Here is an 18,275-nt window from a genome sequence, read left to right on the forward strand (position 1 = left end):
ACATGGAGCGGTGAGGGAGGAAGAGGACACCCGCCTAGCCAGCCAGATCAGCCGAATCAACCCTGGCGATCAATAGGGTGACAGATGTCGCAGCCAGATCACCCTCACATCTGAGCTATCACTGTTTGAATTGTATGTTTTTCTATTATGTCCCCAGGAGCTTGCATGCCTATGGATAATCCTTTGAATTGATTAACCTGGTCTGTTTTTCCTCTGGTATGCATTCTTCCTAGAACTGGAACCTCACTTTAGCCACAGTTTCCTTGTGTTTTTCTTTCCTTCCCATATTCAAAACAGAATAGAGATAAGACAGTCTTGACCAGTAAATGATGGAAAGCCATCTGTTAAGTAAGAAAATCAAAAGAAGTGACAGCCTGACCGCAGTCAGCATGACTCTAGCCTGGCTATAACCAACATGGGCAGGCAGGCAGCTTAACTCATACAATGTTTCTGATAGACCAGAGAATTGCTTTTTCTGTAAAGACCTGCCTGGTGCACACCTTCATACTATATCCTCATCACCCATTCCAGGGATGTCTGGTGATCCTTGTTCAGACCTGCTCAGTGTCTGGCAGCACTACATCATTTCAGGATAAGAAACTGTGGCGTCTCTCTGTGAGATCTTTTAAACTTGCCCCTCCTTTACTTCCAGGGTCAGATTCTCTGGTTAGTATGTAGGGTGTTGGAAGTGGCCTATATTCAGAACTGAGACTTTGTTACAATATCTTACCTTTCTGATTTTGTCTACATGAGGGAGAAATTTTAAGCAGGTTCATCACTTCTTTAAATCTCCAAAGAGTATAGTGAATTTAGCATAAATTATAAATTTTGCATTTCAGTTCCTTCCTAAGAGTCAGAATCTCAGTGGTCCCTTGACAAGCTTTCTTTGCCAATTCTCTTCTACCTCACTGTAGACATGGTTCAGCTAATTCTGCCTGCCATTGATACAGATGTCCCTTGGACTCCTCCTCCCAAGATAAAAGTGTTCCTTTTGTAAGTCCTACTGTCCCGCTGTTCTAACCACAGCAGCTCTTAGTGACCCTCAAGAAGGAAAGAGGAGCCACTGCAGTGAGTCCAGAGTGTCAGCCCTGTCATTGGTCACAGGGAGTGTGCAGGCCATACCTCTTGCCTCTTACTCTCTTATAGACTCAATTCCTTTTGTAGATTGTTGAGACAGATTTCGTCTTCCTGGCTTTTCTGTGTCCTTGAGGGTACTATCTGGTTGTTGTCTTCATTTATCTTGTAATGAACAGTTGCTAGAAGCAAAGAGCTATCATGTCTAATTGGAAAGATAAATATACTGTGAATTCAAGGGCAAATGAAAAGGACTTTTGGATGACCTTGCTGTTGTCATTGTCAGTTTGGCAGACAGCCCTGACATTGTTGATTCCTGGTGCACTACATCTGTAATTCCTCACGTGCTTCTCTGTAAGGCTTTCACTGGAGTGAGCTCATGCATACGGCTACATTTTAGTTGCTTTCAACGTAACACCTTAGCTGCTTTCTATCAGCTCTAAATCATCGCACCAAATATATTCAGATTCTGAACATACTTCTGCCATCGCTTGAAAACAGGTTTTCGTTGTTGTTGTTGGTTTAAATATGTATGTGTGTGCTTCTGTGAGTTTGTGTGTACCACACACATCAAGTGCCTGTGGAGACCAGATGAGGGCATCTGATCCCCTGGGAGCTGGAGTTGTAGGGGTTGTGAGCTGCCATGTGGGAACTGGACCCAGAAACTTGGCAAAAAGTAATCAGCACTCTGAACGTTGAGCCATCTCCCCAGCCCCAGAAATCAGTCCCTTTGCCTCTAGTAAAAGTATGCTTTCTAACTTACCTTGTAAGGAATTAGAGTGCTATCTTTGTTTGGAATATTTCCGTTTCTTCTGACATTTAGTGAGCCGATAGAGAAAGCTGATGCGTGTAGCCTGCTGTTTTTTACATCAGTTATTTAGTGAGTCGAACAAGAATACATTAAGCCTATTTTTAGAATGTTCTTTCTTACGAGCGCATCATGCACGTCATAGAGTCTTAGCTGCCTCACTAATGTGGGAAGTGAACTTGTCAGATATCAGTTCCTCTCCAGGGTCAGACTTAATTGAAACGCTGAGAAGGAGATAGGGAACCACACTAAAGAAAACTCCAAGTGATTCAAGAAGTGGTATTTATAAACCTGAGTCAGCAGTGAATCAGCTCTCAAGTGGGGGCTCAGGGGATGGCTTGGTTAAAGCAACAACAGTGCCAAATTGAAGCCAAGCCCGCCTGGGGTTCTTGTTTTGATACCTTAGGTTTTTCTCTGGGATTACTGCCCACCTCTTTAAAAGCCTGAGGACCAGACTGTGATTCCTGCCATCCCCTTCCTGCCCCCAGGTGTTTTTCTCAGTGTTAAAAGCATAAAAGACATCAACAATAAATTCATTTAAAGTTAAAATGTGGTGTCTCCTTGGGACCATTTTGTTGTTGTTGTCTTGAGGCAAGGTCTCGTGGAATCTAGCCTGACCTCAAACTCATTATGTAGCTGACCTTGGACTTCTGATCACCACGCTTTGATTTTGGGGGGACCAAGTTCCACAATGGGACATTGTGCATGCTAGACAAACACTTTGCTAAATGAACTACATCCTCAACTTAAATTTTTTAAAAGAATAAAAGAAAGAAAAACTAAGATTAGCACTTTTTAGAACTTCATACCTGACCCATTCTAACCACATGGTATTACAAAGCCTATTTTACAAGAGGTTATCTCTGAGGCTTAGGATGTGAAAGGCTGGTGGAAAAAACACAGCTTGAAATAATTTTCAGTCAAGATTGTGATTCAAATAATCCCTGTCAGACAGACCCAGGTTTTCTACCCCATGTAAAAGTGGAAAGCAGTAAATCGCAGGTCTTTTTGAGCCACTTAAAACAACTAAATGTTCAAGCTCCACTTGGGTTTACACTAACATTTTAAATGACAAAAGACAAAAATAACAGAAATAATTTTAAAAATTTGGAGGCTCAAAGTATGATGTATGTGCAGATGGACCCTGTCTTTCTGTGATCTGATATTGGTAAAATTATAACCCCCAATTTTCTTTCCTTTTTTTAATTTAAAATTTGATGACAGATTCCAGTCAAATTTATTAATGTTTGGGATCATTGTTAAACATGTATCTGAGACTCTTTCCCTTTGAACTAACATTGGATTAAAATGAGTTTATGTGGGGGACCAAGAACTCAGGCTTATGTTACCAGTTGGCAACGTGAGGATAGAATTCGCCAGTATTTAAAGAGGGTTAGGGAGCATCAAGCTTGGCAATACTTGGCCAGAGAGTTGTCTGCCCAGCTTCCCACAGTGAGACTGCACAGTGTAGCCACTGACCTCCTTCCACAGTAAGTCCGGAACCTTGAATGACTCGATCACTGGTATTGTTGGCCAGAGTCCATTTGCAAAGAGAAAGAGGTGATTGCAGAGACTGCATTATATCATAGGTAACTTAGTAGTCCTTAGCACTTAAGAAAGAAAAGTTCACAGTATTTCTGTATACTCTGATTTATTTGGGAGTCATGAGGATGTCAGGGTCTAATTTTTTAAAAAGCATATTAAAATAATAAAAATGGGGGCTAGAGAGATGGCTCAGTAGCTAGTAGGGCACACTACTCTTGCCTAGAACCAGTGTTTAGTTCCCAACACCCAATGGCTCATAAATGCCTGTAACTCCAGTTCCAGGAAATCTTCTGGCTTCCACAGGAACCAATGTTCACATGCACAAACCCACATGTAAACAAACAAACATAGATAATAGTAGTAATAATGATAATAATAAAAACTAAAAAGTTACATAACTTATTTTTTATCACCAAAAGAGATACTATTTTAAAGCTAAAAGTAAAAGGGGATTTATACCAATGTAAAAAATGACTCAAGATAGACTAGAAATAACATCAAAAACTCACTCTACTGCATCTGTCTCTAGCTTTGTTCTCTGCCCGATGGGACTCTGCTATGGATCAGCCTATACACTCTTGCCTGACAATCCCTGGATGAGGTCAACCTAGTACTTTGGTTTACTCTCTGACCTGAGGGAAATCTAGGAAAACTGCTCCAAGAAATCAGTTATCTAAAGCCAAGCATGCAGATATTTTTAAAAACATGTTGTTGAGAGGATTATTTCCAGATCATGTACTAATTCTTGGCGGTGGGGTCAGGCAGGGGACAAGACACACAAAGTTTGTCTAGGTCTTCCTTCAGGAACCAGAACCTCTTTATCTTCTTGCTGCATAGCTTTAGACAGAGGGGCTCCTTCTGAGGGTCTGAAGCCCATCTTTTCATGAACCAAATATTCTCCCTGGTGGTCTGTGGGAAGGACCCACTCAGGTTACATCATATCAACAATAGCTGAACATCAACTTACAGGAGTCCCAGGCTTCCCTGCTTTGGTGGGTTTACGTGGTTCATGGAAGAAGTCCTGTGTGTTAAGATCCCCATCTTTGAAGATAAACAAAAGCTTGAAATCTTTGTAACTAGACTCAGTGTCTCAAGGCATCCTTCTCCTGAGAACAGATGGACTTGAGGGTCTGTTTCTCAATATAAACCTGACCAACTGTACTGAAAACATGAATAAACCAAACTATAAAATAACATTATAAAAGTGATTACTCAAATAGCTCACTAGACAACTAAGGCTTTTTGTGTTAACTCCTGCAAAGGTTTCTGATAGGCTTTGCCTTTTGTGTTTAGCTTTTAAGTATTTGGTGCAACAAATTCACAACTGTTATGTCCTTTTTATGGCCATGTCTTTGTGTTTCACCAGCCTCTGTCTTCCTTAATGGACCAATCTTCAATGCTGTGTTGGCTAATAATGAAAACACTGACCCTTCTTTTCTGTTCCTTCATTTTTAGAAATGTATTCTCCTGCCTTCTATTTGCCTTTTTCACTGTTTTTTTTTCAATATTGAGAGAAGCACTTTAAATAGTGTTTTGAAAACAATTCATATCTGATTTGGAAAACAAGTCCAATCTAAAAGTTAATGGAGTGGTAGGTGGGAGGGGAGGGTAAAAGAAGAAGTGTGTGTGTGTGTGTGTGTGTGTGATAATTAACACTAGAGAGCTTTGACAACAGCCTATTAAACTGCTGCTGTAGAAGCTTTCTTATACATATGAATGTAATAAGACCCTGCCGCAGAAGACATCACATACATAAATCACAGAATGGAGAAATAAAGCCGTAATAACCTGGAATCTCATCCCTACTTGGTGGCATTCATAGAGCTGGGAGGCGATAAGACTAAAACTATCTATTACATAGAGAAACCATCTTGAAAAACAAAAACAAACAAACCCAAAAGACAAGAAACCAAAACCAAACCAAACCAAACCAAAACCCCAAAAAACAACAACAAAAAAGAAAAAAACAAACAAAAGAATAAAAGTAGTCAACAGTATTACCCAGCTGTGAACCTCCAGTGCCACAATAATCAGTAGCCTGGCTGGGAATACCCTCTGCTGTAATAGTAGGATACTATTAACTAATAGTTCTTACCACAGTAACAAACCACATTCTGGTTTAAATTTAAAGTCCACTCTACAAGATGGGAAACATGCCTGATATTGTTAACTGGGCTAGCATCCAGTGTCTGACTAAGTCACAGTCCTTAAGTTAGAGCCTTGACTGATCAGTCTGTTAGAAAGACCCGGTAGTAAGCTGCTCCCTCAGCTCGAGTCTTCTGTACCTCCAGATTAGACAGCTCTTAATCTCCATCAGAGAAGCTTCTTTTTACAGTGAATGGTGGTTAATACAGAGACTCACAATTTGTCAGTGTTCAGAGAGTAAGCCAACATGCAGAGACTAAGACACGGTGACATGCTCCACTCAAAATGAGGTATCTGTATCACACGCCTCTCTCCAAGGCTCATGTCATGGTGGAAGAGTGGGCAGAAAGCTTTTGAGATCTACGCAGTGAATATCTGCAGTGACATGACATTTGTCAGACATGGCAGGTCTGTTGCACACATTAACTCATAGCAGCCGTGACTCCAGTAGATCAAAGCAGCTGAAATCCCAGCGAGGATGGGATAGGGAGCTCATGAAGTTGGTCTTGTCTGAGGAGCTATTGGCAAGTGATGGTTGCTACAGAGTAGGGTGTCAGGTTTTCCTTAGGGATGTGGCCCTGAGAGACTCTTAGTGCTTCAGTAAATGGTCCTACACCCATGTGCATACAGGCAGCTCTAAGTGGACTAGGGGACTTAAGAAAAAAGACCACATGAAGTTGGGAGGGGAAAGTGGTGGTGAATGAGGAGAAATTGTGGGACCGGGGGTGGGGTAGGAGAAGGAGTGGTTTTGATCAAAATATGTTACACATGTATGAACAAAAATAAAAATAAAAACTTTAAAAAAAATTTTTCCCAAAAAATAAAAACTTTTAAAGAAGAAAAGAAATCTTTGTTTTTGAAAAATGAACCCAACCTTTTTGTATTTGAGCAGCTGACTTTGATACTTATTCTTTCTTCTTACCTCAGTTCTTTAAATACTCACTGGGGTGACGATATCTGTGTCTTCTCTAGTAAATGGAGATGTTGCCTCATTCTTCCAAATGGTACCTATCCTATTCACTGCCGTGAGAGCGCTTACTTCTCTTCTACTAGTTTCTATCAAAAGGAGATACCAACTCCATCCTTCCATCAGGGCCACATCCTCCCTGCCCCCTTCTACATTAATCATGCGTTAATTTTCCTATACTTAAGGAAACTTTTACTCCCTGCGTCTATTCTCCCATCCCTAAAGTTTTATGAAATAATATTTGTAGATACTTTTAGAATTTTTTGGTGAGTCTTCTACTTATATAAACATTAGTACTTATATGTTTCTAACCACACTATGATTTAAAATTTAGATTCAAATTTGTGTATATGCACACATACACATACATACATGTAATTGTCTAAGTGGAAAATTACACATAAGTATGAACGCACTGTCTCTCTTCATGGTTGTTTTCTCACTACCTTGTGGACTCTTGTGACTCATGTCTGTGGAAGACCACGTCCTGGAGTATGTCCTTGGATGAAATAGGTCGGTGATGTAATCTCTGACTCCTTCTATGCTTAGACTCACTTGTCTTTGATGCCAAGTGTTGTGTGGTTCTATTTGTAAGAGGTTTCTGGTTGGACTCCTGAGAGTTTGGGAGAGGAGAGTATTCTTTTTTTTTTTTTTTTTTTTTTTTTCTGACTTGTGTGTCAGTCCAATTCATGATGGTTTTTTCTTTGTTTGTAGCATAACTTTTTGTGTTGAACAGCCTGAATATACTTGTATATTGGAATTTAGAAACTCTGCTAGGGTATGCCCAAGTAATAAGTGCATTTAAAAATATTAATCCCCCACCTCCATAGACACTGCCTGCAACTAAGTGAGCACTTTAAAGTTGCAGAGCTGAGTCTTTCTTTAAGCCAGGGAAGATTTCTTCATTACTTCCCTAATGAATGCATCTCTGCATCAGCTCCCTTCCTTCTTGGGAATCACTGTTCAACACAGTCAGAGGCCCTGCCTCTGTCTTCTGAGTCTGAGCAACATTCCCTCATCATTCCCATCCTTTGTGTCTTTCTTCCTGTGGTAGGTGTCTTTGGCCTGATCCTTCAAGTACCCAACAGGCCCTGAGAGACAGACCTCTTGATTTATTTCTGGAATCTCTGAAGTTAAAAAAAATCATATAAACAGAAATAACCCTAAGCCTCTTTGAAATCCAGAGCCTGCTGTTATCATTTTGGGGCTGAATGTCCCTGAGATCTTTGCTATTATTTGCTATCTCATTCAAAAACAAAAGTTTCTCTCATTGGTAGCAGTCCCAGTTTGGGAGAAGCTGCCTTCTGGGTCAGTGTTTTGCTTAATATCCCTTTATCTGGTTACTAGATCCCAGGGTGGAGTTGTTACTTTCTTTTCCCTGGGCAGGGCCCTCCCTGTTTGCTACCTTTGAAAGCCAAGCAGAGAAGGAAGGACATAAGTGACTGCAAAGCCAGATAGAAACAAGTCTGTTTTCAGCCAGCACTGTCCAGTGATCAGTCTTTGCTCCTGGGAAACACACTACCTGAGGTGTTAATCCGGGGCTTCTTTGGGATACCTGTGCTCCATGTTTCCACATGGACTTCATCAAGTGAATCAAAAAGCTTTTGAGACATGTTGGAGCTTGTAGATGGGGGTAGACTAAACATATTTGAAGGTGAAAGGTGTTATCCAAGGAATGAGAGGCGCCTGGGGTGACTTATGGGGTCACAGGAGTGCATTAAATAAAGTTGGCCAGAATAGTTTCATTAAGAAGTAGATATCTAGAAACAAACAAGCAAACATTAATGAGGGTTGACTGATGAAGATACTGAAGGTAGGAGTGCTCTAGGAGAAGGCACTACCATGAAGGTAAGCCTTGACAGAGTATCTAAGAAGTAGCCAGTGACAACTAGGGCTAGCTTATTAGCCACTTTTCTGTTGCTGCGAGAAAACAACTTGACTAAGAAGGAAGAGCTTCTTTGGCCTTACAATTCCAGATGGATAAGAGCCCATCACCATTATGGCAGGATGCATGGCAACCAGCAGTCACAGGAGCTGGTGCAGGATACATAGTGTACTGTAAGGTCAAAGTGGAACTGATAAGTGGAAACAGCATGTGTTTCTAAGCTCTCAAAGCCCAGCTCCAGACATACTTCCTCCATCAAGACCACACCTCTAAAACCTCCACAGACAGCTCCACCAGACTATGGGGGACATTTCTCATTCAAATTGTTAGAGCTGGGATTGAGTGCATGGGAAACAGTATATTCTAACATCATGTCAGAAGATCATGAAGACCGACCCAGCTAAGGCATTGCTTTAGTAACTAGACAGGACATAGTGGTGGCTGCTCCAAGGTGACAGCAGGGGTGACGATGAAAAGAAAGGTGTTTTGAAGGCAAAGCCTTCTGAAATGGGTTTCCTAATTTATTGAGAGATACTTGAAGATAAGGCCAAGCTTCCAACACTTTAGCATTCACTGTAGCCTTACCAAGAACAGTTGTTATTCTTAGCAGTTGACAAACACTTTAGATCCTTGTACCACCTGTAAGGGGGTTATAATTTCATTGCACAGATTAAAGGAAGCACAGAAAAACTAGAGTGTCTTCCCAAAGTCACACAAGTCCTGTTATGTCTAGGACTAGGCAAGTTAGTTGTAAGAATTTATGGTCTTAGCATTATATTTTATTGTACTGACTTTTGTGCTAGTTAAGGATGTTATATATTATGAATGTTAAGAATACTGATTCCATCTAAGTGTAAAGGCAATATGAAAATACACTGCACAACAGGTTTATGGACCTACTATGAGATTAAAGCCAAAATACCTTTGTCCCCTGACTTCTGTAAACCCCCACTTGGCCTCTTAGAGCACAGTGACATTTTGGGTTCTCAGAAACGAGTGTCAGTTTAAACCTAGCTTTCAGCAATCCAAGAAAAGTTTGGGTATTTCCATTTCTGTAGAGCAGACACCCTGGTTGGTGGCTACATTCCATTTAGGGAAAACTAGGAGGAAGAATATTCATGGTATCTATGAGGTCCTTCTTCACATCAGTCTGTGACATTTGGCTAGGATCCCTTTATATATTGGAGGAAAGAAAAAAAGTCCCTCCCAACTTGGAAGAAGTTAAACACTATGCCTGAGATTCTTGACTTGAGCCTGTTGAAGGACAGATGTGTACAAGCTTTGAAGATGAGGATGGTCAGCAGATCAAGAGCTCAGTGTGGGCATATTACCTTTGAAAGACCTTTGTACATCTTCTCAGTGCTGCTGAGTAGATGGCTACAGAAGCCAAGATTTCAAGATATACAAACCTGGCAGGGCCACTCTTTTACCATGTGTGTAAACCTTTCAGATCTCAAAGACACATAGAAATTGAAATGTTTCAAAGGAAAAGCCCTGGGCTTGAAGAAGAGAACACAGCAGTCAAGCAGGCAGTCCATGTGCAGTCATGAATGGCAACTGAAAAGGATGTTTGCAAAAAGCTGAACATGACCAAATATATCAGAAGCTGCCAGTACATTGATTGGGTAGATGAGGCCTAAACAGTGACATGGAATTCTGCCAAATGGAGATGACTGATGAACTTAGAAAAGCAGTCATCAGAAGTGGCGGTGAAAATCTAATTAGGTTGTGGTAAGAGAAAATTAGGAGAAAACTGGAGGCAGTGTGTAGTGGGATCTTTCAAGAGGTTTTGTGTAAAAGATGCACACAGGGATACATTATTTGTGGCCAGAAAGACCACATCGATAGATGCCAAAAGATGTAAGCATTCCTGGAGTAATTTCTGGCCTGTTTAATAACCGCCATGTTATTATGAATCCAGCCTTTAGTTCTAAGCCACAGAGATGGACTAACTCACCACTCTTCCATTTGCTTTTCTTGCTGCCTTTGTGGTTAACTTGGGCATAAACATCTCTCTCTCTCTCTCTCTCTCTCTCTCTCTCTCTCTCTCTCTCTCTCTCTCTCTGTGTGTGTGTTCTCTCTGTGTATGTGTACACATATGTGTGCATATGTGTATATTGTACATATGTATGTGTGTTAGATTGTATGTGTTGTATACGTGTGTGCATATATGTGTGTGCATTCAGTTTGTGGTCTGCTGTACTCCTCTGTCACTTTCTACCTTACCCCCTTGAGATAAGGTCTCTTACTGAACCTGGACCTTAACAAGACCCAGAAATCCTCCTGTCTCTGCACAGGCAGGACTGTGCCTGGCTTTTTACATGGGTGCTGGAGATCTGAGTTCGGTTCCTCATGCTTACACAATTGAGCATACCGACTGAGTCATCTCCCCAGACACCAATGCCAATCTTTGTAAGAATACTTACAAACCATCATGAAGAGAAACTTCTATTTTTAGTCTTGTATTCATATCAATGCAGAACCACTTCATGCTGTAATGCCACAAAAAGTCCCCGAAGAATGCTTTCTAACAGGAAGAGTTAGGGTAGGAGAGAAAAACTGCTAAATCTTAGGACCTAGAGAATGTTTGCTTCCGTTACCCACAGATAGTAGTAGCCTTAGGGGGTCCCATGGACCCTGGGCACTTCATGAGAAGAGACCAGACTTTCTATCTTCCATTTAAAGAATCTTGAGCCTCTGGAAGCTTCTACCTATTTCTCTCAATAGTCATTTGCCTCTGCAGACTCACAGTGATTACTCATTTTCTATCTTTTTCTTTTAGCTTGTTAATTTACTTTAAATATTATATTGCCAATGATTGATCAATACTCTACATATTTCACTTAGGGTCAGAACCCTAAGTTTTTAATTTAAAGAGATTAGCAAGGGAGGCATGGCTTAAATAGCTATAGGGTTTAATTTTCTTATACCTTTATTTACAAAAAAACGAGACATATTGAAGTATTGCTTGTAATGTCATTCCAAGACAGATTCCTAGCAGACATAAGCTGAGCCGTCCAGAGTTGGCACAATCAGCCCACAGTACAATTACCTTAGATCTAATGACAGAAAGGATAGCAAATACTGAAAACCATTTCCTGGTGCTGGATTTTATTCATTGTAATTCTGATTACTTACTCTTTATATAGATCTAATTTAGATTTTATTTTTTAAGATTTGAGATTCTACCTTGCATCTACTTTGTGCTTTGTGCCCCAGAGGTAGCTGGAGATAACACCCTGGGCTTCGATGTGGCTGAGAGGAGGGGTGGTACAGGCTGCCTGATTGCTAGTTATCCCTGTGGAACTATAGCCTTTCCTCATGCTGTCTTTTGTCTCCAACCAATGCCATTTCTAAAGGAGGGGCCATGATTCTTCTGTTCCCTCTGCAGCACCCAGTACTGTGTCTGCCACGTACAGACACCTAAAAACTACTTATCCCATGCCTAGTGCCCATATCAGGTGATCAGATCTGGCCATTAGTTTCTGCCCTAAAGTAGCCCCCAGGTTTGGGAGTTTATAAATGTAGTCTCTAAGTGTAAGTGAATTCTATCAGTCACCCAGAAAATAAGTACATTTCTTATTGTTTAAACCATCCAGCTCATGGGGTTCTGTTGTTATTTATTTTTTATTTCTGATTTTGTTTTGCTTTATTTTGAGTCAGGTTTTTCTGTAGCCCAGAAAAGCCACTAACTGTTTATGTAGTTGAGGTTTTCCTTGAAGTCTTTGACTTGAAGTGCTAAGACTGCAGGTGTTTACAACACCTGACTTGTAGTAGCTTTTAAGTAAACACAAGGCTCCAGCACAGGTCAGGACCCCTGTAAATTTCAACAAAAGAAAAAGAGGAGCAGGGTGGGGATAGAGACAGAGAGAGGAAGGATGGAGAGAGAGTGAGAAAGTGAGCCTACAGACTGAAACATCACAGAACACAAGAATCAATACTAAATTGGAGGCTATTTAGGCTGTCACTAAAACACAAACAAATAAATAAGTAGAAGAAGCTCAAATGTTAAAGAACCATTTGATGCTATTGTGAAATTATTAACATTTTAAAATGCTTAAATGTGAGACTGGATATGGTGGTATATACCCATAATCCCAGTACACAGTTGACAGAGTTAGGGTGCTCACAAGTTTGAGGCCAGTCAGGGCTGGCTAACAAGGTCTTGGTTAGACTCTCAAAACAAAATTTACAAGTATTTTACACAGACATAAAAATATTTCTGAATTAAACAAATATACCACTTCCATAATTAAAATGTCAGGGCCTTTAAAAATAAGCACCTTTGTTTAGCTCTGTACCCCATTTTATAATAGGGTTATTTGGTTGTCTGGAGTCTAATTTATTGAGTTCTTTGTATATATTGGATATTAGCCCTCTATCAGATGTAGGATTGGTAAAGATCTTTTCCCAATCTGCCAGGTGCTGTTTTGTCCTATTGACAGTGTCCTTTGCCTTACAGAAGCTTGCAATTTTATGAGGTCCCATTTGTCAATTCTTGATCTTAGAGCATAAGCCATTGGTGTTCTGTTCAGGAACTTTCCCCTTTGCCCATGTGTTCGAGGTTCTTCCCCAGTTTCTCTTCTATTAGTTTCAGTGTATCCGGTTTTATGTGGAGATCCTTGATCCACTTGACTTCAGCTTTGTTCAAGGAGACAAAAATGGATCAGTTTTCATTCTTCTATATGCTGACCTCCAGTTGAACCAGCACCATTTGTTAAAAATGCTGTCCTTTTTTCCACTGGATGGTTTTAGCTCCTTTTTCAAAGATCAAGTAACGATAGGTGTGTGGGTTCATTTCTGGGTATTCAGTTTTATTCCATTGATCTTCATGCCTGTCTCTGTACCAATACCATGCAGTTTTTTTTTTTTTTTTTTTTTAATCACTATTGCTCTATAGTACAGCTTGAGGTCATGGATAGGGATTCCTTCTGAAGTTCTTTTATTGTTGAGAATAGTTTTCACTATCCTGGGTTTTTGGTTATTCCAAATGAATTTGCAAATTGGTCTTTCTATCTCTATGAAAAATTGAGTTGGGATTTTGATGGGGATTGCATTGAATCTGTAGACTGCTTTCATCAAGATGGCCATTTTTATTATATTAATTCCACCAATCCATGAGCATGGGAGATCTTTCCATCTTCTGAGATCTTCTTCGATATCTTTCTTCAGAGACTTGACATTCTTTTCGTACAGATCTGTCACTTGCTTGGTTAAATTCACACCAAGATATTTTACATTATTTGTGACTATTGTGAAGGGTGTCATTTCCCTAATTTCTTTCTCAGCCTGTTTATCCTTCCAGTAGAGAAAGGCTACTGATTTGTTTGTGTTAATTTTATTTCCAGCTACTTTGCAGAAGTTGTTTATCAGGTTTAGGAGTTCTCTGGTGGAATTTTTGTCACTCAACTGAGGAATACCGAATGGCTGAGAAATACCTAAAGAAATGGTCAACATTCTCAGTCATTAGGGAAATTCAGATCAAAACTCTGAGATTCCACCTCACACCAGTCAGTTAAGATCAAAATCTCAGGTGACAGCAGATGCTAGCAAGGATGTGGAGAAAGAGGAACACTCCTTGATTGTTGGTGGGATTACAAGATGTTACAATCACTGTGGAAATCAGCCTGGTAGTTCCTTGGAAAATTGGACATAGCATTACCTGAGGACCCAGCTATACCACTCCTGGGCATAGACCCAGAAGATGCTCCAACATATAACAAGGACATATGCTCCACCATGTTCATAGAAGCCTTATTTATAATAGCCAGAAGCTGGGAACAACCCAGATGTTCTTCAACAGAGGAATGGATACAGAAAATGTGGTACATTTACACAATGGAGGTCTACTCAACTATTAAAAAGAATGACTTCATGAAATTCTTAGGCAAATGGGTGGAATTAGAAAATATCCTGAGTGAGGTAACCCAGTCAGAAAAGAACACACATGGCATGCACTCACTGATAAGTGAATATTAGCCCAAAAGCTCAGAATACCCAAGATACAATTCACAGACCACATGAAGCTCAAGAAGGAAGAGCAAAGTGTGGATGCCTCAGTTCTTCTTAGAAGGGGGAACAAAATATTCAAGGGAGGAAATACGGAGACAATTGTGGAGCAAAGACTGAAGGAAAGGCCATTCAGAGACTGCCCCACCTGGGGATCCATTTCATATACAAACACCAAACCCAGACACTATTTCGGATACCAAGAAGTGCTCACTGACAGGAGCCTAATATAGCTGTCTCCTGACAGGCTGTGCCAGAGCCTGCAAATACAGAGGCAGATGCTAGCAGTCAACCATTGGACTGAGCATGGGGTCCCCAATGGAGGAGTTAGAGAAAGGACTGAAGGAGCTGAAGGGGTTTGCAACCCATAGGAAGAATAAAATATCAACCAACTAGACTCCCCCCACCCCAGAGCTCCCAGGGACTAAACCACCAACTAAAAAGTACACATGGAAGAACCCATGACTCCAGCTGCATATGTAGCAGAGGATGGCCTTGTCAGACATCAATGGGAGGAGAGGCCCTTGGTCCTGTGAAGGCTTGATGCACCAGCGTAGGGGAATGCCAGGGTAGAAAGGCAGAAGTGGGTGGATGGGTGGGGGAGCACAGTCATAGAAGCAAGGGGAGGAAAGATGGGATAGGGAGTTTCCAGAGGGGAAACCAGAAAAGGGGATAACATTTGAAATGTACATAAATAAAATATTCAATAAAAAAAGAAAACAAACGTGTATGTATGGATGCCCATTAGATGTGACAAGCAGATTTGACATTGCCTTCCATGCACACTGGGATAAAGGACACATCAGGCAAGGCCATCTCTGTTCTCAATGACAGAAAGAACATGTGAGTGACAGAAAGTGACCATGGCGTCCCATTAAACTGTAGTTGCCTTGGGTACACCTTGTGAGTGTTTACAAAAGAAATGACCTTTCTCTTAAATAGTTCAGTTTTCTCAGGACAGGGTCCTTAGTGTTCCTGGCTGACTTCACCTGGCTGACAACACTAAGATGAGGTTTGCATCCTCCTGCCATAGTCTTCTAAGTGCTGAGATTGCATGACTCCATCATAATGTTCAACTGTGGAGATTAAAATTCAAAACACATTTGCACTGTTCTTCCTTCATGTTTCTAACTAGTCCAAGATTATAATGCGAGCTGTCAACAAGTAAACTGCTTTCAAGACGGACTTTCATGATTTTACAGATACTCTAAAGCCAGGAAAAAAGAAGTGATTTGCATGCTGAATTTCATGTCTGAATGTTCTTAAACATAGAAATCCATATTTCTTTGAGAGATGAGATGAATTATTTATGTTGATAATACATTGGACCTGCAGAGGAAGACAGCCAGCAAACTCCAGGAAAGCAAACATGAGATTTGCTTACCCTGTGGAAATGATCTCCCATGGATAACTGGGAATGGAGAGACGCATAGTCCTGTCACCTCTGCATTCTTAACTTAAAATCAAGACAACACAGGTTCACAGATATGAAGTCATCAGTTTTCACATGTCTGAAAACTCATCTTCTTCAGCACCAGGCCCACCGTCCCTCCAGCCTCAGAAAAGACATCTCTTCTACTGTTTAGTTTTTTTTTTTTCAGTTTGCCTGCATTAAAAAATGACTCCTACAATGTTCATAACAAAAATGTTTAAGATGACCAATCACATGATTGTGAAGCCCAGCTCTGAACTCCTGCAGACAGGAACCTTGAATCTATTAAACAATGTCTCCCTGTTCTCCTGTTCCTTCTACCACAGCACCATTCCGTATGGACAGGTTAGTCTCCATCCTCTCAGGTCAGCAGACTCATCCAAGTGTTTAGCTTTCTGTGTATGGGCTTTTTATACTTAGCACATCTTCAAGCATGTCCATGCTGTGGCATGTGTCCATAGGTAGCATGTTTTTTTCTTCTATCGATGGACTTTTGTTGCTTCTACATATTGGCTATGTGAATAAGATTATTAATGTTGGCATACAGATATCTCAAAACATTGCTTTTGATTCTTTTGGGTCTATGTTCAGAGATGAGATTGCTAGATCATGTAGTCAATATATAATATTTGAGAAGTCGCCATGGCATTACCCATAGTGACTACAATTTCACAGTCCTACCAATTTTTAAAAGATCTCTTTATTTCTTTGGATCTTTCCTACAAACATACCTTCCCTATGCTCCTGAATGTTCCCAACATCTCTCCTTCCCAGAAGGAATGCTCCACATTGGCTTTCTTCCTTTTTATCTCTTTTTGCTAACACCAAAATTTCTGGCTACTGTTCTGTCATCTACTACCAGGGTCTTCTCTTCTCTGCAGCACTCATTTAGCCATCCTGTGATCATGTTCCAGGCACCACTCATCTTCATGAATAATTTAATCACATTGGGAAGCCAGTCATCCTTCTCTTGAATTTTATGGTGTCAGGCTATCTTTTTTTTTTTTTTAAGTGTATTTGCATTTTTTTTCAAGCATGAAAAAAAAATGTATTTTTGGCCATCGACTCTTTTCCAGTTTTACCTTCTTCCTAATGCTCTACTCTGTCCCATGACTTTAGAAGTAGGCAGTGGTGGTTTCCAGATCTTTATTTCTACTGCTGATCTCTCCTTGGAATGTCAATTATGAGTGTTAGTGCTCAGGGATTTTTCACCTGGATTCTTTTCCTTTTAATTGCAGCATGCCTGTGTTTTCTTGTCATTCAGGTTCTGCAGAGACATCTTCCTAAGCATGCAGTTTAAAGCCTCTGAATACACGCTCCCAGCAGCCCAGCTGATGTTTTGCCTGATACTCAGTATTAGTATCTGTTTTTTTTTTCCTCACTTATCTAGATAATGTCCACTTGGCCCTGATAGAATGTACCTTGAGAAGAGAATTGCGACTGTGTTCATTGCTGTATTTACGGAGTTTACAAGAGCATTTAGTACTAACAGAGCATTTTAAAATACTGTGACAGATGAGCAACATGCGTCCAGTCCCAAGGGTTTTTTAAAAAATTATTATTATAATTAAAAAAACAAACTTAAAGCTAAATATGTTTGATCATATTCTTCATATTCTTCCCCTTCCTTAAGTCCTTCCATGTCCTTCCTGTTGTCCCACCCATCCAACCTTAAATTTTCTCAAAAAACAAAAACCTAATACAACAACAAAACCAAGAAAAAACCCAAATAGAAAACAAAACAAAACAAACAAACAACCCAAAACAACCCACCAAATTGTAATCAAATAAAATCACATAAAAAATATAAAGTCCGTTATGTGTTGGTCAGCTACTCCTGAACATGAGGCCTGCTCGGGAATGGTTGATATATTCACTGTCACTCTACTAGAGAAAACTGATTTTCCCTCTCCTGGCAGGTATAAGTGACAGTTTAGTGGTTAACCTTTACCCTAGTGACAATATTTTCATTCATTCATTCATTTTAAAAAATATAACTATTATAATATATAATAAAATATGAAATATAATAAGATAGAACAAAAACTATCACATTGAAGTTGGACAAAACATACCAACAGAAGGAAAAAAGCCCAAGAGAAGACACAAGAGTCAGAGATCCGACTTGTTCTCACACTCATGAGGCCCAAGGTCTAAATAGCAACTGGAGTGAACTGTCTAAAACACACATCTAATCAAGACACTCTACATATAAGGAAACTTCTAGAGCCTCAGTAGAAAGAGAATATAATCAAAACTGCTCAGCATGTCCCTGCTTGTATCTCAAGCCTGGTCTTCCAGTTCTCCCTTCTGAGCCTGAGGACCTGCATGTGTCTATCGATCTGCCTCTGAGCCAGTGCTATGGCTTTGATTGTCCTGGAAGTCACCAGGTACCTAGGCTGGCTGGCCA

Source organism: Arvicanthis niloticus, chromosome 26 (genome assembly GCF_011762505.2).
Source record: "Arvicanthis niloticus isolate mArvNil1 chromosome 26, mArvNil1.pat.X, whole genome shotgun sequence".
NCBI classification, from domain to species: Eukaryota; Metazoa; Chordata; class Mammalia; order Rodentia; family Muridae; genus Arvicanthis; species Arvicanthis niloticus.